This window comes from Phycodurus eques, chromosome 18 (genome assembly GCF_024500275.1).
Source record: "Phycodurus eques isolate BA_2022a chromosome 18, UOR_Pequ_1.1, whole genome shotgun sequence".
Taxonomy (NCBI): domain Eukaryota; kingdom Metazoa; phylum Chordata; class Actinopteri; order Syngnathiformes; family Syngnathidae; genus Phycodurus; species Phycodurus eques.
In genome coordinates, this window is record NC_084542.1 from 9,659,136 (window position 1) to 9,681,875 (window position 22,740).

The 22,740-nt window shown below is 39.1% G+C and overlaps 1 protein-coding gene across 2 annotated transcripts in view; it reads left to right on the forward strand.

Annotated features, from left to right (window-relative positions):
- sipa1l1 (signal-induced proliferation-associated 1 like 1) overlaps positions 1-22,740 on the forward strand; it is a 61,873-nt gene that overhangs the window by 1,971 nt on the left and 37,162 nt on the right. Inside the window, exon 1 of one of the 2 annotated variants that reach the window (XM_061704357.1) lies at positions 11,913-11,944. The exons of the other annotated variant lie outside the window; for it this stretch is intronic. The gene's annotated coding sequence lies outside the window, so the exon portion shown is untranslated. Of the gene's footprint in view, positions 1-11,912; positions 11,945-22,740 lie in introns of those variants that run through there. 2 annotated transcript variants of the gene reach the window in all.

Here is a 22,740-nt window from a genome sequence, read left to right on the forward strand (position 1 = left end):
AATTATTGGCCAGTACAAAAGTGTTGAAAATTCTTTTTGACAATGCAATCTTGATGGCTCAAAACACATGACATTTTTTTGTCTATCTTTAAAAGTGATGGTTTTGGAGACGCTAGGATTCCACCTGACGCCAGCGATTATAACATCTATACAAGTCTTAGTACTTAGTGCAAGTACTAGTATGCCAAAGTTGTCCTAATAGTTAGAACAAAGATTGTACTAATCCCTGAAGCCAAAACCTAATAGCAAAAATATATATATTTTTTCCTCACTCGTAAGACAATTCAGCAGACTCGTTGAATGACTGTGACTTACTAATACCGTTTTTTTTAAACTACTGTCTTCCACTCGGCACTAGTAGTGGGAAGAACATTACAAGTTCATTCGACTAGAACATGTACCTTAAGATGGATATCAAGTATACAGTAAATTCTCAAACTGGATTTCCATATTTGTACACCAAAGCAGTATGGTCACTATTTTTGATTGAGGCATAATGTTAAGCACATTGCAAAGCTGAAGCCCCCCCCGCCGCCTCTTTCTTCGTTGTTGTTTGTTACTACTGCCATTTACGTTTTTGGCGTCTGTGCTCTACCAGCTTTGGCTCTCCACACGCACGCACACACACACGCACGCACGCACGCCGCTTCTTCCTCAAAGACTTCGACAGACCATTCAACAACATCTAGTCCTAAAGAAATCTATCCCAGCTGGCTGAGAGGCGGGGGAACACCCTGGATTGTTCAACCATTCAGTCGCTTTGTGGTTTGTTTGCATCATACTGAAAGGCATTGGAATGGAATGAATCTCCATGAGGGTAAAACTTCCAATATAAAATCTTTATTGTTGGGAAATTTTCAAGAGAATTCATGATGGAAAATTTACATTTTAATGGCTTGTATAAGTTGTTTACAAATAGTTGGGTCTCTGGAGTGCCTGCCCACCCATCAAGTGTGAAAGTAAATATCCAAGTGAATCTTTTATAAATAAAAGTCTTGGTTGCTTGGTGAAGTTGTTGTGGCAGTAGAAGGTCTTTGGTGATGTGTCCCTGCGCTACATACGCGTTTTTGCTTTATATATATATATATATATATATATTTAAAAATATATATTTTATTATATTTTTTTTTTATTTTATGGGCACTCACTTTATTCCCCACATACTGGGTTCTGCTCCCACAAGTAGAAACCACTCTCGTGGCTAGGCTCAGTCTTCATGGTTGGCCATTGTCCCAAACAAATATGGGGCGAGGTATACAGTCGCTCACTTGCATTAGACAGGCCATTTAATTGTAAGTGACAATGGTAAAAAGATTGCCATAATGTGCATTGTGTGCAATATGTGCTCTACAGTTAAGTGACCTTAAAGGACCCAGAGTGTCTAGATGGCACATCCTTCAGTTTTCTTACATATTTTATTATTTTTTTTGCTCAAAAAAATGAATCTCGTAGTCAATTCGGAGCAATTAGTAAATAAGTAATCGCCCTGGGAACGCCCCTTTTCATCACCATAATTGATTTGCCGCCATGTCTTGGAGTGACGTTAGAGGCAGAATTGGAGATCAAATTCGCTGAGTAGCTGATGTGGACAAAGAAATGTACAGTGGAGCCCAGTATACTCATGTTTCGGCCCCTGCAGATTCACCTATTTGTGGATTTTTTTCAAATTTCTTTTTCTTTTTTCTTTTCCTTTTTTTCTTCGTTTTTATCCCTTTTTGGGGGGAACTGACCCCGAAACCGTTTTGGTGGTTCATCCCTGCTTCTTCAAGAATTTTTGAAGAAGCAGTGGTGACACAATACCAGCGACCAGACAAAAACTTCATATTAGCCAACATCTGTGTTACATCATCTTCAAAAACTATTTTTCAAAGGTAATGGACGCAATGTATATAACGAAGAGCTCACAAAACTCTTGTATATAGTCGGAAATTAATCACTTTTCTCAGGTGGCTGATCACTACAAGGAGAGGCATTATAGTGATCGATTTCAACAAAACAAGCCGACATAAATTGATCTAACCTCACTATTTTCACTCGTTATTGTTTAAAAAAAAAACATCCAGACTTTGAATAGAGGTAACAATTATGCTGCTGGCTTGCTTGTGGGGCGACCAAGAACATGTACTACTATGAGGAAATCAGCTTGGCTTCTGGCTCTGATGTCACAGACTCAAGAAGTTTTTTGACCGAAATGTGGTCGGGCCAAAATCTGCTGCACACCTTCAGAAAATAAGCCTATAATAACTACTGAGTATTTTTGGGGAGATTTTTTTTCTGCAGAAATAATCTTTAGGTCCAGAAATATAAAAAAAACGTGCCAATGTTCCGAGCATTAGCGAGGGCCTTTAAGATGATAGAATTAATTGTCACAATATATGTGTACAAAGTTTACTGTTGAACAGTATTAAAGGTGAGTCAACTCACAACAAGACTTAAAAGGTAGTTCAGGTTCTGGTGAACATTCTGTTGATTTTTATTACAGTACTGACCAGTTAGCCTTATTGTACAGAGTATGTCCCACTTTCCTGTCTCAAAAAAAGTTCGATGTCCTGTTCAACGGTCATCATCACACTTTCAATGGTCATCATCACACTTTTACTCTGCATCACAGCAATATTCAGTATCATTAAAAACAAAACAAAAAAATGCAATAAAGCAAAATACGCTTTCCTTTAAATGCTCACTGGAGCTGAAGGATTAACATTTTTTGATGTCACACATAATGGCGGTACAGGTTGAGTGTAGATTTTGAGTTTATACTGTTGTTCATTATGACAGAATATGACCCAGAAATGAAGCAAATAATCACATTAGACAAAGCTCATTTAAAATGTTTTCTTCATCTTTACTCCAAAACGTAGGTGGATATATTCTTGTTGATTACACCTGTACATCATACTTTGCCTTGCAAATATCTCTCCGTATTGTTTCCTGCTGTGCGACCGCTGTTGCTTCTCCTTGCTCATTCTCCTTTCTCCGCCTCCCACAATTCCATTCACCCGTCAGACAGCGACTTTCCCCATCTTGCTTCCTTCCTGTTGAGAAGGCATGCAAGGAAAATGACTTTGTCATCATTCCTGTCTTCTAGGCTCAACCTATCTCCACTAACACTCACACTCCCCTTCTGTTCTTTATTTGTTCATTTTTGTCAGTGTTTAAAACCACCCTGTACCTTATTTTACTGAGTTCCACCTGTTTGAAGAATGTTCTGCTCTCTTGAGAAATACCAAGGTTAACAAATATTTTGCAGATGATTTTCAGCCATACTGGGAAAAATTATTCAATATTTCCTATGATCAGGGACAGCATGATTTTGCTTTTTGATACCTTTTGAACGTTGTTGAGCTTTTTTATTCATTTGTACTGCGTTCAAAACAAGTGTGATGTAAGTCAGCACGAATATAAGCTTGGCATGCAGTGCAGCAACAATCATATTAACAGCATATTCTCATAATGACGTTTTTCTTCTTTAAACAGCAAATCGGTTGGTCTTTCTGTGTAGTGCCACAAAAAAGCAAGATAAATGCATAATCTGTGGTAATTCTTTGACGCTGGGGGAAATGAGGTCTAGTAAGGTGTGCCGACATTACGTATTAGTTTTGGTCCACCTGCAAATTGTACAAGCTACGGGGTGCTTAAAAGTACTGGCTACACAATATTCATTCCTACTTGGCTTTGCTGTGACCTCTTTTTAGAAATAAAACTAGGGTTGCAGCCAAAGTTCCTCCAGTTGGACAGCACCTCTTCGTCATCTGTGTCTTATTAAAAAAAGAGTAGCTACAAGAATGGATTTTAGAACCTAAAAAGAGAGTGCATTATAGAACAGCCTTGGGTTTTAGATGTGACGAATCAGCAAAACTAAACAAGAGGTGATACAATAGCTAGAATCTATATTCAGTGCCTAAGTAAACAGAACGAACATAATGCGCAGATGGAGAATCCTGAGAACACCCGAGTCACACTTCATGAGAACAATGCTCCAATCCTCTGAGCAATTGTACAAAGATGAACAAGTAGCACAACATAACTGTCTAACGCTTAAATGTAAATTTGTTAACGTCAAGTATAGTCACAAGTAAGTCTGTAAAAGTGTAACTCTCACCATCCAACATTTATGGAAGTGTTACTGAAATTCCCACCAGCTGCTTTGCCGTCTGTTTCCCAAAGCCAGACAGAACTCTGAAATATCATTCTTGTTGAATCACTTTGTCGTTATGTTGCCTGCCTGGATTGGAGGCAGTTGAGGGAGAGCTGATTTTCTGACACCACCTGATGATTACAGATGTCCAGTGGTTGCTGTAGAGAAATGGGCTATGTATCTATATACCAAAATCTATGTTGCAGTCGATGAGGCCGTTTGCACAGCACTTGTTTGTGGTAAGTACAAGGTTATGAAAAAGATAGTTTTGTCAGCCATTTAAATGCTGAAAATGGTCGTCTGTAAAAAGGAAGTGTTCAGTCGCAGACAAAACTGTAACGGGAGAACACAGCTTTGTCTTGGCAGTTGGCCTTTTAAGGCTTCTTCAGCATCGTTTACATTTATGACACCACAGTCTGGTAGTGTCTTTCTCTTTGAGTTTCAGCACAGAACTACAGTTAAGAGATATAGACAATACTCAATTTGAGGCACAGAATCTAATACAGCTCTTCTAAAGACTCATTTGGTTGTGCAGATGTACCTAATGAAGTTCTTGGTATGGGTTAAGGTTCAGAGTACAAAACAGCATGGATGTTAATTCAAGTGAGCTTTAAATAAAGCTTCTGTAATTGGTTAACAGTGAAGGTACTCATTAATGGCACCTTTGTGCCTCTAATAAAAATAAAATGAACTGTTCCCACTCACTCACTGAAGGGAAGAGAGCCTTGTAATGAAAGACATCTTGCTTAGGTTTGTAGATCCCAGGGAGGTCCATGCCAGCAGTGGTAAACGCACACATTTGTCTTGATTTACTGAACGCTGCTGCAATGGATTTTGGCTGAACCATTTGTAGCCTTTCCTGCCTTACAGTTGGTTGTGCTGTCTGACACAAAGCCAGAGATGATAGGATAGTAATGGACCCCTTGCTGTTTTCACTGCCACTTGTCGAACGGGGATGTTGTAGAATAATGCATGAGTTTGGATGGTTTATTATTTATTTTTTTATAAATGTAGTAAAGCCTGTGAAATGTGTCAAACCTTTCTGTACACGTCTCCAGGGTCTTGTTGAAGGTTACATTCTCAAGTTTTTTTCAACAAAGAAAAGCAATTACCATGGAACCGCTGAATTTGAATGCTCCTGAAGTCTTAATATTTGAGCACAATAGACCTCTAAAATTGCACAAAACGTCAGCGTAAGAAAATATTAATGAGCTCAGTGTGCCTCATGACAAAGTTAAAACAATTTGATGCGTGAAATACATCTGCGATGCAAATCACAAAAAGAGGGGCCAAACAATCCTTTGTAGGACTCTGGTTGACCTGAACTTGAGAATACATTTTATCTGAAGGAACAGAATTGAAATTGACATTAGTATTGTAAAATTTTGACTGTTTTCCTTTACGGATGTTTGAATTTGGAGGTTCCAACTGTGTGTGTGTGTGTGTGTGTGTGTGTGTGTGTGTGTGTGTGTGTGTAAAACAACAACAAATGTGAAGTACATAACCTTCCCACAAAGGATTGCATTCAACCTTTCAGATTCCACTGTATACTGCTGATTGAATGGTATTTCACATTCACACAGGACTAATGGCTAATTTATTCAAACAGTTCCAGTGCCTACTTGACGTTCATAAGTAAGCAAGATTGAACGTCTATACCTGAAAGAATGAGGTCACAATGCCAATGTCTTCAACATCTGCCTTGCAGATGGTGCCAGCAGAAACCAAAACAGGAAAGTGGCGTGCCATGATATGTAGTGCTTCTCGCAGAAACTTGAAAGTTCCCTTTGCTCATCTGAGTGGAATGGGGGTGTGTGTGTGTGTGTGTGGGGGGGGGGGGGGGGTTGACATACAGGTGATGGCACTGCAAGGCTGATGTTCTCATCTTAGATTTAATGGATCTCAGATTGCTGTAAAAACTAGAAGTTTGACAAAAGGCACATCAGTAAATTTGATTGGATTGGATTTTAGTTGAGCTATAGGACTACAATGGCGTGCATAATGAATATGAAATCTGTACAAACATAATGGGGATGATGACATAGTTTCAAGCGTCACCTAACATCGTCAGAATAATAATCAAATCAGTGCCCCCACGAACCTCATATTAGCACTTCACTGTATATGTCTGTGTGCGCCCATCTCTGAGGTGTGTATTTCACCTTTTTATTTATTTATTTTTTTATTCTTTTTTAAACAGAGGTTGAAATATTTACCCAGGGTTGATCTGGTTAATAATTCTTAAAATATACACAAATGCCAGGAAACCCAACTAAATGAGCTATGTTCCCAGTACCAGTTTGTGATTAAAAATTAAATTAATTGCTTTAATGGTAAATACCACCTTGATCATCTCTTCAGCTTGTAAAATTGACTAGCTTTTATCAAACTCACTGATGAGGGTAGAAAAAAAGTTTTATTGTAAAAATGTCAAGGGGATCCTTAGACAACTTCCTGTTGTGCATCAGTAAAATATACCATAAAGGACTGATTAAACACTTGTTCAAAAGTCAATTCAGTAGTTTGATTTTATCTTGCAAAATCTTCCAATGTTATGCAGTCACTCAAAAAGTAGTTGTCCCAAGCCAATCATGTAATTTTCAGATGATCGAGCGAAAAAGATCACTTTAAAAAAAAAAATATATATATATATATTTTTTTTTTTAATTTTCAAGGTCTCAAAGCAACAAAATAACCCTAAAGTACAAAGATATTGCCAAATGGAATGACAACAGCTTAGCTTTGTATCAAACAATGTAACGTTTTATGTTTGTGTGGTCGCGTGAAAAAGACTCGATGCAGAAAAGCACGGCCACACCAGTACTGGGATTCAACGAAAATGCTTTGTTGTTTATTCAAGCTGCAACTTTTTTCTTGTTTTTTTTAAACATGAACCGAAAGATGGAGACCACACGTTACCTAGTCTTATGGGCAGAGTCGATTGACAAAAGAAAAGAGGAGCTACTGTATATCAAATGCGTCTAGCTACCTGTATTAGTGCTGTCGTTGCTTGTAGGCGACAAACAGTAAGAAAACTATTATTACCAAACGACTGCTACAACAACTAGTGGGAAGCGTAAAAGTGAAACTGGCATTCTGGGACTGTGACGATGTCTACAGTTTGGAAGTATTTAATTTGGGAATTGACGAGAGTGAAACAGTGACTTTTAATATGTATAAATTGAGTGTTTCGTGTTGAACTGAGATTTCTGTCGTTCATTTTATTACTAGACTACTTAGACTAGTTAATTACAAAGTACCCTGAAAAGGGATTTGATTTGTTTTTGTTTGTGGCTGAATGTGAATCTACCTCTAAGAAGTGGGTTAAATTGTCACCAGTTGGAATTCCTGGTGTGTTTTGGAGGAGGGATTTTAGTTTGTTCATGTAAGACATGATATTTAAATGTAATTTGTTTGCATCATTATTTTGTGATGCACCACTAATATGCCATAAAAGGATTTGTTTATTATTTGTTTGAACCACTGCTGCACCAGACTTAGTGTAATATAAAAAATGATCATGTTGGGATACTTTCATTCAAAGGACAATTTGGATGCACTGACCAGATATCAAATTGGGACTGTATCTATCGGCAGATACTCAAAATGAAATGACTTGAACTCAGGTGGGGGGAAAAAATTTCATTGGGACATCCCTATCAAAAGGTGTTTGTCACTCTAGCATTTTAGAGTGCTTTAAACGGGCTGATTCCAGCCAGGGGCGTAGCACAAGATTATGAGCCCCTATACAGCACCTTCAAAGGGCCCCCCTGCTGGACAGCAAGGGGCCCCCAAAAGGCTATAGGCCCTAGGACAATTATTCCCCCACCCCCACCCCCACCCCTCAAGTTGTCCTTGACCCTTTTGTTCTTTGTGTAGTTAGTAAATAGTAAATGAGCTGTAACTACTTTTTGCCATTGTCTTTACAATGTTACCTCTTTGAACCATGACACAAACTCACAGGAAATTGAGGCTTTACTTTGGTGTCACTAACTAACAAATGCGAATTAAACCAACTCAAAATTGACTGACAGACACGTTACCACTTAGTGTCAGTCCACAAGAATAAAGTTGTCAAGGTAAAGCATTTTTCTTTATATATAATAGTTTATTAGAGAGCATGACGTTTTTAAATTTAACATAATTTTATCCAGATAATAAGCATCTAAAGGGTTAGGACTTAAAGCACCCTTAGTTTCAGATTCAATGAACGGATGTTGCCAGGCAACAAGTGCAGTCCTACTTGAGGCAAGTATTGCTAGGTAACAAAATTTCTTTCCAAGATTTAGAACCAGCACCACTGTGAAGATGAGTGGTATTAACAGTCTGTTCAAATCACACAATTCAGAGAGAATACACTATTTTAAGACAATTATAGAAATACTTATCTTCAATACACAAGTCATTAGAGTGCGTCTTACCTCATTTATTTCTACTTAGTGAGATTACATCATGAGTTTCAAGGTGTAAGCTGTTCAATGACACTGGCTTCATCTTAAAACTTTCAAAACTGAATCCTCCACAGATATTTCTCAGGTTGTATCAGGAGTGGAGTGCTGTCATCTAGCAATGCACCGCTGCCTGCAAATAGCCAATGGTGCATGAGTGGGAGGCAGAGTAGTAGGAGGGGTGGTGTGAACAGTGCCTGTGGAGGTGGCGCTGGGTTATGTAATCTTTGATGCACCCAGCTGTGCTGTTCAGCTGATTGGTGAAAGGATGTATGCAAAGCGGACAAATGTCTTCACCTGCGCTTGGCAGACTAAATTTACCATTAGGGTTTAGGTCCATGAGCAGTGTTGGGCAAGCTACTTGGACAATATACAGGTGCATCTCAATAAATATAACAGTAAACTGCAGAACGCATTACTGTTCTGTGAGGACTCGATAAGCAGCATGAATTTGATAAGGTATGCCAGCCATTTTGCTGGATTGATGTACACACCTCTGCCATTGTGTCCTATTCCGCTGCATTATTAGACCATTCGTGGGCATCAGCAGGAAGATGGGTACGCAACGTCAAATGGAAGAGATGCATTTAAGGTTTAAGACCACCTGGGGAAATACAGCTCCTGTGTAACTCTACTGAGCTATGTGATCACGCAAGCAGAGTCACGACTAAAAAGCTGCTTGATATGCTACTGAGAAATGTTCTTAACCTTTGTGTAGCTTTCCCTGGCTCACACGAATAAAGCAGACGATTTTGAGTTGAAGGCTGCAAAAATGTTTTTTTTTTGGTTCTGTGAAACTAAACAAGCAGAAAAAAGAATTCCATCACAATATGACCCATATTGAAAATTAATCAATTATGGTAAAATGCCCAGTTGTTTACATTTATATAACTCACCATTTTCCACTGCAGTGCTCAACCACATACTCACGGTTCAGCGCTTGCAGATTCAGCTATTAGTTGATTTATTTTTTATTTTTTATTCTTTATGTGGGGGGAACCAACCCCCGAAAACGCTCATTGGGGGGTTATCCACACTTATTCAAGAATGTTGGGGTTTGTGTGTGTGTATATATATGTATGTATATATATATATATATATATATATATATATATATATATATATATATAAATAATGTTTTACTGCAATGATGATGGGCAGCAATTATCCATGGATTTTCGCTATTCACGGTCCAGCCTGGTCGCTCTCCTATCTGGACTGGCCATTGAAGAATTGAAATTTTGAAGGAACGGTCTTTTCCCTTTGATTTCTGCTTGCCCGCTTGTACCTTAACACAACGAACAATGCCACTGATACCCAAAACTGTCAATAAGCAGGTTAAGATGGAAGCAATGGGTTAGATGAAGAAATACTGGGCAAGTACGGCTCTTTGGATATTTTAAAGGGGAAACGCCAGCCCCCGTCTTTCACTTCCAGCCGCATTGCCAGGACGGCACAGATGTTGCTGAAATGCCGGTGTATAGTCATTAAACCTTGGACTTCACGCAGACGAATGCAGGATTCTAAGTATTGTTATTGTAATATTTTAATCTATTAGGTTGCTCTTTATCAATGCATCAGAGAATTACGTAAGGTATTGCAGCTATGGTTGTGAAGTTGTGCGAAAATCATTGTGTTAGGGAGGTTTGGGCCATCCAACCCCCGACAAGTGTTTCGATGCCTATAGTCAAGCAATGGCTTGACCCTTTCTTTCATTGAGCTGCAGGTCTCAGGCCACTGCTCAGAAAGCTTAGCAGTGGACCTTTTATTAAAGGCCTTTCTCTGTTCCCCTTTGAGACATGCAAAGCCTCACATCTGTCAAAGTGTCACAGAGCTGTCTGCTGCCCGATCCCCCCCAACATCCTTATGCAGTGATTATTAAGGAAACCTTGCTCGTGGTTTCTCACGGCCATGAAACATGCACTTGTCAATCAGGGTCCTTGTCTTGTGACTGAAGGTGTCAGTCATTTGATGCCTTTCACTTATAGACGATCTTACCGATACAAGTGTAAATTTTGCTGTTCATTGACCAGTTGTCCTGCAAAGTTGGCTATGTGTGTGGCTACATTTTGTTTGTATTATATCAGGTTTGTCAAAGCAATACTTTAGCTGGTCAATTTAAACGATCCAGGATTTTTTGGTATTGGCCTAAATAGATACAGGTCCTCTTTGGTCCTCTCTTAGAGATTTTTGTTTTAAGACTACAAAGGCACTTTTTCATAATATATCCAAAATATTAAGAGAAATAATACCTGAAACCTAGAGCACAGTGTATGACGACAAGGATACACTGTGACTATAAATTCACTTGTTGCATAGTGTAAATAGTGAATAAATAAAATAATAGTTGGCACCCTATGTATGGGGTGTTATTTGGAGAAGCAGTTTCATTAACTTTGAGAAAGCGATGTTGTAGCACTGATTTATCACCGTCATCAAGTTTTTGCCACACTGTTCCCAAAAGGCGTCACACATTCCTACTCACATTAACTCTAGTGAGATAACTGCAGAGACGTGTTCCGTACTTCACAAGATTGCGGCGAAGTCACACTCAATATGGTATCTAACATCGAGCTTTAACCAACATCCAGGCTCCATTTGGTCACAAACGCAAAAGCAAAAAAATAAAAAATAATAATAATAATTCGCCTTGCATCGAGATGACATGATGCAAACAGATAAAAAGCCCGTTGAAATAGCAGCCTGTATGTGTGTCTGATTGGAATTGAATTGATCAAAAGGATTAATACAGTTGGATTAGGCCCTCGATAGAAATCGATTTAATGATGCATGTACACTGCTTACGAAAGTGAACTGGACTAAGACAATATGTGCTTGCGCCACAGTTTCTCCATCCAAGATTTGACTCTAAAGTCTATTACAAAAAGTCTGCTGGCCAGCAAGAGATGACGGAATGCAACAAATGGCAGTGTCTGCCTTTGTATAAACAATTTACCATAATAGAAAAAAAATGAAAGTTACCAAATTTGGACATGAGAGGTTTTGGACAGACGGCAGTGATATATACTGTCACAAGTATATGACAGCACAAAAGCATCATCATAAGCAAAGATGCCTTGAAGGTTTAATGGCATACTAGATTAAATATAGCGGCTGCATCCCTGATTTTCTATGAGGAATAGTTGCGGGAGAGAGCAAAGCTAAGGCTTGTGTCGCCTTGACAGAGGAATGTTAAAGAAAGACAGCTAAGACTTGATAGAGCATGAGATCCTTAGCCAAGACAATCAAGATAGTTTTAGAATGGACCAAAAAGAGAGGATGGGTGGCCAAAGACAGAATTGTTGATGCAGGCTCACAGAGGCTTTCAAATGACTTTCAAATGGAATATGCATATTGGGTGAGCTAAGAGTTTCTCAATATAGTTTAGTTTCTCAATTTGCTGATTCACTCATTAAAATAGTTTTTGTTCATCATTACCTATTATAAACTCAAGTTACATTTAATGCCCTGCATAGTATTCTCAAAAAGCTAAATGGAGATTACATGAACATCATGTCCATGTGTCCTATTTTGTACTTATAGTTTGTGTTTAAATATTTTGTGCCTGGCTTTGTATCAACATTCATCTTTGTTAAGTAGTGTATAAACTAGCAACACCTCTTTGCCCCTTTCCCATGAATATATGACTTCATAGCAATGGTCAGTTTTTAGTTTTCATTCTTGGACATCTGGAGGAAAAAGTTTAAAGTTGTCTGGAAGGTTACTTCTATTCTCTGTTGTCCATTTATTAACCCTGGGCAGTGGGCACCTTGACAGCCTCCTTTGAGACTGGTGCAGCAAACTCAATCAGAAATAAGACGACCGTGGCAGCCACTGAGCAGGGTCTTTGGCCTGCCACATTCCAATGGACGCGGTTGAACCCGGCGAAACTTACAATAATACTTAACTATGTATTTAGTTTCATATGCACCTCTAGATGAAAAACCCAAGTGTAAATAGTCTCTGTCACGGAAATGCACAGGTTCAGTCAATGAATGGTGCCAACAGCGTTTCAAATATCCACACTCTCGACTTTTGTTTCATCTGTTTCCTTTCTTTGTAGGATTATAACATAGCTACAGCGGCCGAGCAATCCACTTCTTCCTTGACAGTCGTGCCATGTTGTTTGTGGTTCAATAAGAAGATAATAGAGTACAGTTTATGGGGCGCCTCATAATGTTTTTTCCTAATAAGAGCACTGGGGGTTGTAGTTTTTCCGTTGCATAGTTGGTTGTGTGCAAGTGTCAATCGCCTAGTGTGCGGCAAGGAGTTGCCGACTGTGGTGTTTTTCGCGATTGTCCAGTTCAGTCGCTTTTAGCTACATTGCACTGTGTGCGGCAGACTTCAGAATCTCCAAATTCAGTTCAACTTTGACTTATGGTCCACCCGTCATCCGGGCACATCCTGTTCAGGGTTGCAGGGAGCTGGAGCCTATCCCAGCTGACTTGAAGCGAAATGTGGACTACATATACCTTGGACTGGTCACCAATCAGTGGCAGGGCACATGTAGAGACAGACAGCCTTGCACTCTCACATTCACAGCATCACTGAGTGGGTGCTGTACCCAAGATGCTGGCACCGAAGTCAGGTGACTGTACCACTACACCATCAGTGATTGGTGCAAAAGTCACTTATTTAAGAAAAGTGGATTATAGCAGTTTTGTTTTACTTTGGAAACTGGTCACTTTGGTAAATCTCCTGACCACTCCACCAGTTGTGACTTGATATGACCTCTAGATAAGAAAGCTTCTCAGTCTTTACTGGATGGCCATCTTTTGTAATAACTGAAATTGGTGCCAAGTGCCATCCTCAAAGCCCGGAAACTCTAAAGCGAATTCTCCAGAAGTACATTCAGTAGCTGACAAGGGAGAGTAAATGTTCCTCTGCATTTTGTGCCCTGCCAAACATCTGGACACTATCTGTTTTATGACCTGCCACTTGAGCTTGACTCTGAATCCTGTCTGTCCAGGCAGGATTTTTATTGTCAAGATGTCTACTAAAAACAAAGCCAAGAGCACATACTTTTATTTTGTAGAGCAGCATGGGCGAAGAACCCATTTAAGTGAAGTCGGGGGTTCCAAGTCGGGTAACAAACAAAAAGGAAAGTGACCCACCAAATCCAGTAAAGTGTGAGGGCTGGCACTCACTTTGTAATATGCATCACCGCCACTTACAGGACTGGAATGGGGCAGTGTTACCTGGTACATTGATTTACCAATCAAACAATTCAAATAGAAACAAGAGACAAAGGCCTCAACTGAATGCCAGTCTGGTTTTAATATTCATTCCCCTTTTTGTAGATATTTGTAGTATGTTGTAGTAAAAATTATTTGTCTTGGTCTCATTTTTACACCACACAAAGCACGCATTTAATTTGTGGTGTTTTAATGTTTTATGTTCGTTTTACAGGGTATGCTGCAAATCTTCCAAGAGAAACATTTATAGTAGGAATGAACAGATGGTTTATATTGCTGCATACTCTGTCATTGTCAAAGTTAAACATCAATAATATAATTGCTAAACTTTTACAGATCTAAGATTGAACCCATTTTTTTTAGCGTAGATTATTTTGCCAGTCAAAATTACGGCCTTACCAGTTCTAACCCGCTTTGCTCTTGTCTGTCTTCTGTGTCTTTTTGTCGGGTTTCCAAAACCAAATCTCTCCGGTTCGTGTCATCTACCAGCCTTCATTAAAGTCTTACGATATCCTTTCTTTGATGTTGACTCTTGTTTGAAAAGTGAAGATGGCGCAATCAGGAGTCTATATACAAATATACCTGTTACTTTTTCCAGGCTAGAGTCCCCATACTTTCAACTGCTTCTAAGTTGTAGGTCAGCTACCTTTTTCAGCCTTCTTTCTCTACAGGTGATAGACTGTGGATAGTAGGGCTGGGACTAAATTTCCTTGCTCGATTAAAGGGAAAATGATCGATCAATTGATTAATCATTTTGGGGGGAAGGAATAATACTGTATATCTTGGAATGTCCAGAACTCCTGTTTTCATGCTAGTGTCACTGAGCAGAATATTTCTGTTCTGTTGTTCTGATGTTACCATAGTCAGTGTGAATGTAGGTCATTTTCCTATTTACCTATAGATAACATCATTTTGTTGTTCTTTAACTTGAAGCTGAATTCAAATCGTCTCTGTTGGTTGCAGCCAAGTAGTACACTCCAATTCATTTGGGCTTTCCTAGTTTGCCGTGCAAATGAGCTGCAGCAGAGTTTGAAAGTAAACAGTTATTGCAACTTTGTTTCCCTTGGAACTGGTATATTAGCTGCTGCAATGTCTGTTACCAGGCTACATTTGCTTTTACAAGAGGTTCTTATTTTATTGGGCAAAATAATTTGCAAAATCCGCAAGCGATGCTAGCAGGAGAAAAAGACAAAAGACATTTAATCTATAAAATTGGATTTGTCCTTTCGTTAACCAGGTCATTGTGGACAGTAGTCGCGTGTGTGTGTGCGCATTTGGTTTCAGAGCAGCTGTGTCCCAAGTTTGCATCGAGTTGGAGGTTTCCCCATGACTGGCACGGCCCATTAGCAAGCCTCATTAGGACTAATGCCAGCATGCAGAAACAGCCAAAGGATAGTTAAGTCTGGACTTGCAGCCCGTTGCATTGGTATACAGTGGCAGTGCGCAGGATATGCAGGTGTTGGAGAAAATAACAGAACTTGACACTTCATCTGGTACACCTCCTCCACATGAAATCCAATACAATCGCTTTATTGAAATTATAATAGCTGAGTTTTTATTGAGACTGTCATAAATTCTTCTTTGATGGAGTTTACTGTGGTGTAAATAATGGAAACTGTCCAACTGTTGTTGTCATAAAACCTTTATTTTTTTGTACCAGCAGGGTATATGTAAAAATAAACTAACGACTGTTAATTGGACACTGTACTGTTACTTAACTTCGATAAAGTAAAGTAACAAGACTTCTGTTGTGGTTGCTCGGTTGTCTGTTGCTCTATTCTACATGCTGACAGCTTGTGTGATACTATGTGTGAAAGCGTTTTTAGAAATTCAAAGTTTTGTATGACTTAAAAGCAAACTTTTCGGTCAAATTCACATTGTACAACCTAGAGCCTAATTTCTTTCTTATGTATATTAATTGCAAAGTGAGTTTTCCCTGATACATAGAATTGCTTTTCACAAGGTGATAAACAATTATGACTTTCCCATCCTTTTTGTGCTTTTGTATCAGTTGTTATTAGTGTGATTGTGCTAAAAAGGGGGCGGTCCTTATCCATGAGATGGGAAAACTGCATGTTTTGTTCAGATACATTTTAAAAAATATTTATTCTCCTCTCTAGCTTCTATTCTCTTATCTTTCACCTCCTCCTCTAGCCAGCAATGCTGCTCTACTCTCCTCCCACGCTCTCATCGACACACAGAAACAGACATTGCTGTTTAGGCAAAAGTATGTAAGAGAAGTGTGAGAGACATGGATGACTGATAGTGGAGAGACCAGGCAAAGTTACGGCAGGGAAGAAAGACATAAATCAGAATATTTCTAATGGAAAAAAGCACACCAAGTGATTCAGTTGCAAGCTGTGGAAAAGTGATTGAGACTGAAATCAGAGATGTCTAAAAGAAGACCTCAATGTCTATATTAATCTGGTCAGAAATGTTCAGAGAAGATGGGTTAATCTGATTCAAAGATGTAATGTGATGGTGTGGCTGTGCCATAGCTATAGTTTGTCTGCTTCCCTGTCTAATGCCATGGCCCCTAGTAAGTGAGGTACGTCCTTGAAAGTCACTTACAGTGCAAGCTAAGATGCATTTGCGTGCCGTGAGACTGCTTGCAGGGCTTTTATCATTATTACTTTGCTGCTTCGGCTGGCTGTGCTTCAGTGACTTTGCTGTACGGAGCGACGGATGGTTGAAAACGACTAAGGGTAGTTGACTTGATGGACTGACTTATCGCCTCTTGCATCTGTGCATCTCTTTCCTACGTGCCGTCGCACTCATCTCCTCCCACGTGCTCTCACACTGAGTGAGGACTCAATCTCGGTCTCCCCCTATCTATATCTGCCGCTCCCTCTCCGCCACCTCATTCTGGCCCATTCGTTAGCAATCGAATACTCTTCGCTGTAGGCACAAATGAGCGTGTGCCTCTTCAGTTCTGCTGCAATCATACCACATCCTACTCTAGTTTTCAATGGCTCATCTTATCCTACTCATCCTTTTCCTGCTGTAATTGGACAAAAAAATGCCAGGATACCTGTCAGCTCGGTGCCCCGTTTGAAATGCTGTTTATTTTATAGCCATATGTCAATGAACTTAAAGCAAAGTTTTGCAAACTTTGTGCAGGATTTGACGTTTGGTTCCTCCCAGGGACCCAGATTTTACCCAAATAAAATGATATGTTACCACAGCATTGAGATAATGCACAAACTATTGCGAACACTGAAGAAACATGTCGCAGATTTTACCTCCAATCCAGATACAGCCATATAATCTCACAGTGCTACCAAACTTAATATAATGAATGTTATTATTTCAAGTTTGTTAAAAAACATGTGATCCTAGATTGAAGATAAATATTGTTATAGATAAATTAATATAATAATATATTTCCATCCAGCCATTTTGTTTACCGCTTATCCTCACTAGGGTCGCTGGCTGCTGTATTTATTATATTTATTTAATTACACATTATATATTACAACTAGCATGGATCGTGTGTTTCAAAATTGGTGTGCCTGCTTGGTTATCAATAAAATGGATTACAGTATTTTAGTTTGTCTTTTGGCGACCCTGTGAAAATGGACCCTTGCCTCATTTTCCATTGAAGTTTGTGAAAACCTGCCTTAAAGAAATTGCGGTCTCTCCATACGGCTTAGATGATTGGACAATGAATGAATCATTAGGGATTGGATTAGTCCATCGCTAGTTATGTATTTGGCATGTACAGTTGGCCATATTGTTCTCATTGTTGTTGCACTGATTTCGAGAAACTATTTGCAATACACACCAGTGACTACATGGCAATTCTCTCGTATAGAGACTCATAATTGAGGACTAGATCACCACAACTGTGCCCTGTGGATGTACTAATAATTTTGTCAGCTTTAAGTATGTTTATGTGAAAGCTACAGGCGGAGGTGTTAATCTATCAAGCCATTTCACTTTTTTTGGTTAGTTTTTAAAGATAATATTCAAGGCCTACTAAATTGCACCGGCTGTTACTCCAACAGAAGCTACATTTTTTTTTTCTGACTGTCAGATGAAAAGGTGTCAGAAATCTTAACATCTCGTCCAACTACAGTATGTGGTTCAGTTTAAATAAATCAAGTATTTATTTTTTGTTGTTGTTTTTATCAATGTAACCCCCGCTTTTTTTTCTTTGAAGTGCAGAGGAACTCTGCAAGTGCGGTATTTTCGCAGAGTTTTCCACCATAACTGATGTTAAAAATGTGATTGCTTGGGGCTGGTTCTGCTCTAATCTTTTTGCACACATGCTTTGGTTTAATATTACAGTTTAATCATAACGTTTATATGCTGAAACGTCTACTGAATCTTTTCACTTAGAGAATATGTGGGGTTAAAAGTCAGATCAGTACATTAACACCAATGGCTTACTAAAATTAGGAAAGTGTTTTTCTTTGCGATTTTGAAAACGTTTTAGGTACGTTTTAAATAACTGAAACCCTTTTTCAAAGGTTTTCATTTTAAGCCTCCAAAACGACAGCACTTTTATCTGTTTTCAGTTAGCAAAGGTCATGTGTAAACGACCCCTGACGTTGATGTGCTTTCTAAACATGCAGGAAGGACCAGGAAGTGATTTGTGCAATGCGAGGATGTCACTGTATCGAGTAACAATGTCGAGTTGGAGGGAATATCCCAAAAGAGGTTGCATTGGGGTCTTGTGTGCGTATATTATTGGAAAAGCAGTCAGTTAGGCTTACTGAAATACATTTATTCAAACAAAATCAATTAAAAAAAAAAGTTTTCTCAAGCCATTTTAACCCCACAGAGAGCAGCTCTTGGTTACTGAGCTACAGCATTTAATATTTGTTTTTGTTTTTGAGACAAACCCTGTCACCTGACTATTGAGTGTGACAGACTCTCCCATTCCATGTGCAACCTGTCACGTCCTGAAGCATAAGACGGAAGTGGCTGAGTTGTGTTTCCTGTTTGAATGCTCCACAGCTCCCTCAGCTGTGGAGCATTCAGGAAGGAACCCCGTGTACATATTTAATGGCATTTGTGGCAGCAGCCTCCTGAATTAAACGTTTACTTTCACCCCACACTCGATGTTGTATCTTGTACAGATTATTATTATTTTTTTAAACTACCTCCACCTGCAGCTCACCCACTATCAGCAGGAATTTCAATCTATAGTACATGCACTGTATACTATTTGTATGAGCTTTAGTTGCAGTTTGTCAAACTTGCCTTTGCTTCCTTCTGGTTAATCTTATTTATTCTACACCCAGTCATCGGCTTTTTCTCAATTTGAGTACACATGTACTGTACTGCGAAGTGTGCACTACTTCCGGTCCTATACACTCTTCTCTGCAGTGTTGTTCCGCCTCACATTCCCACGCAGAATGTGCCAGTTTGGAAATCAGCACCTCACTTCTGATGTGGTAATCAAAGTCGAAATAAATAATTCACCTACTATTCTTTCTCTGCTTCATTTTCCAATGAGAAGTAGACTTTATTAGATCCCATCCTTGCCGTCTCTGTAATATAGTTTTGCATATTGTTGCAGAATTTTGGGGATAGCTCTGATTTCTTTCTGAACCACTCCCGAATGTAAATCATCACTCCTAAATGCATATACTTTCCCTTCATTTTTATCCCCCATGCTCTATCCGCATTACCTTGATTTATCCTCTTTTCTCAAGTCCCTCTCCGCATGTTCTCTCCGCAGCATGTCCCTATCTCAATGTTAATTACACCAAAGCTCCTTTTCTCTACTATTCACCACTCAATACTGCTATTTCTGTCATCACTCTGTGCCATGCCTGATTTAGCTGTTAGCAGTAAGGGTCTGCATTGGCTGTTGAAATGAGGGGAGGTGTGTGCGTAGGGCGGGGGGTGCATGTCCTGGATCCCAGTGCAACAACAACAATTGGCTGTTAAGCGTCACCTGATTGGCACAGATTAGAGGGCTTCTTTGGTGGTTGTGTGGAGGAGGCTCCTGCAGAGAACCAGCTTCATTACTGCTGTTAGAGCACAGCTGACAGAATCCTTTCCTTCTTCTGATAGTTAATTGATGGATGATTTTGTCATACTATAGTTACAACATTAGGTTTTAACCTCTTAGACTATGTAATGCAAGCACAAAATGTTTTGGTACATGGATTGGAGCATCTCAGAAAAAGATATCACAATATTCCCTGACTTACATGACATGTTGTAATCTTAGCTTGTCTTTATCTTCATAGCAACTCCAATTTAGCGGCACACATTTTTGACACGTTCCGAAACAGAAGCAGGCATATCGTTTAATAGGTTTGTCAAAGGGTGCATCAGACCAGCCTTTTTAATTACATTACATGCGGTATGCCCTCATTTAAAAACACAGTGATAATATTAAGCCAATTCAAACGAAGCCATGTGGACACTCCTCCATGTTAATTACTTACCAAGTCTGGCAACCAATTGTGTATGTTGCAGATTGAAATTATGGTTGCACCTTCAACCTGATCAGGAAATTTGAGGAAAAACATTGTCATCACATGAGGGAGAAAATAATGATGGACATGACAAAATTCAGTCAAAATAATTGGTCAAAATTTGATTTATTGGCTGTAAAATGAACAAAGTAACAAAAACTGTACTCTGAAGTGTTATTAGCTGTTTGCAGTAGTAGAAATAAAAACCATCCACATCTTTGATCAGATTGGAGTTAAATGACGACATAGCTATTTGTGATTTTTTTTTTTTTTTTTTTTTTTTTTTTTTTTAAAATGATTATAACCTGTGGGACTTATCTTCAGGCACACGCCTCTCTAAATACACTGCTACTTCTAGCTAGTTCTAGCTCTTTATCATCATCATTATCATCACCTCTTTTACACTGGCACATGTCAACAAAGCTGTTAACACTTAAGACCTTGTTTAGTGACTTAGGGCACATTTGCATGTAAGGGTGCAACCGTAGTGGTACAGTCCGTACACATATTCTGTGTTTTGTGAATAAAGAAAACAACTTTTTCTCCCAAATTTATCTCCATTTTGTTTGTCAGCAAACTCTGCATTTTGAATAAAAACGTGTGCTGAAAAGTGTATGGCAGGCAGCACAAAAAATAACGAGCCTTTTCATAAAGTGACAAAACCTCACATCTTTGACCACAGAAAAAGTCTGAAAATCTTTCGCAATAAATGCTTCCAGTCATTGTCTTTATCGGAAGTGCCCCAGTTGGTCTGTTCAAAAGCATTCTCAAAAAACACTTGTTGTTACCTTTTGGAGTCGTTTGATGGCCCTGTGCCCATAAAGGGTTTAATATTAGGATGCTTATGCTGAAAATGTTTGGGCCATTTTGAAATCAAAATTTGCAGTCGGTAACATTTGTGTCCACTGTTTTTACTCCCTCGTCATCGTATTCAGTGGCAAAGCCGAAATATATCAACTTTGAATGAAGCCGATGCTTCTGCTAATTTATGTCTTTCAACTCCTCCGCTAGTCCGCTCGTGCTAGTGAACATGTTTTACCTTTTACCGCCTCCGTGAGCTGCACTTTCAACATGGATACAGTTACAACTTCAAGTGGGTGAACACACGACAGTGAATGGATGTTACTTTGTGGGGGCAGGCCTTTCATCTGCCTGTGTAAGCGCGCGCGCACACACACACACACACACACACACACACACACACACACGCGTGGCCTGTAAATTGTGGTGTCGATGCAAAATGAATTGCAAATCCGAAAAACCTTGGTCAATAAGGGCCTTTTCTCCTGAGTACCGTTGCATCCATAGTTGCTGGACAATGGGACCTTGAAGTTTGAAGGCCCCCAAAATGGTTGGGATTTAGAGTTGACCAAAATTGTTAAAACATTTTTTGGAGTTCCAACTGTCATACAATATGTGACACGGGCACATCACACAAACCATTACTTGTTTTTTTATAGTATGGGACAGTGTTCAAAATGCAGTAGTACTTTTAAAGTCAAATGCCCAAAAAAGTTGTACGTTTTAATGAGTTTTTTCAGGAAATATGTCAAAACGCATCCTGTATCAGCAGTTACATAAGTCAGTGGATGTACATTCAAACCACGTGTCAGCTGTCAAAATACAGCAGTGTTTGGGTTCTTGTTTTCATGTTTTACAGTGGTTAACAAATTTTTAATGTCCTAAAAGTAAGGGGCTTCAATCAGAGCCATCTGTGACAGGATTAATTGTTGCATTATCTTTGTAGTAATGGTTAACATGTATTAGTTATGAAGTTAAACTTATAAACATTAAAATGTAGCTTAAAAATGCATGAACAGATGATAAATGTTTAATTACATGATATTGACAGTTATCCATTTCCATTTCAAAGTCCGAACAAATTTGATATCTGTGACATCACGTTTTCTACCATGAGATGCACCTGAAATTCAAACTTTTGAAGAATATCATCTTTTGTCAAATGTCAATACCCATCTTTTCTCGCTGTGAAACATGGGAAGCCAAGACTAACCAGTGCCTTTGCAATTTCACACTTGAGAGGAAAGACAACAGCTGCCGCTAGAAGGCCCTTCTCTAGATTTCAGTCACCCATATAGACCAGACCCCACGTCACACATCTAAGCTGTGCAGGAAGCAGTTGAAAAGAACAAGCGCATTTATCTTTCCACACAATTACACTTTCACTTTGAAACGCTCTGAGCTGCAACGCCATCGCTTGGGTTGGGTCGTCTGCTACTTTGCAGTTTTCAAAGAGAATAATGTTTGATTTATTTTTTGCCCCCATTCCTTATCTTCCTCTATTTCCTCCCCTACGTTCAGACAAGCTGAGATGAAACACTTTGTGGCTTTTAGGTTGCTCTAGCGTTAAATACATAACTCAGTGTTTCCATTTGACATGAGGTGGTTGGAATGTTTGCTTTTTTGTTTATTTATTTATTTTTTTTTTTAAAAGACATTTCTTGTGTGAATTTAAAGCTACCATCAACTCTTCAACTTCATATATGTTGAGTTTGACTGAC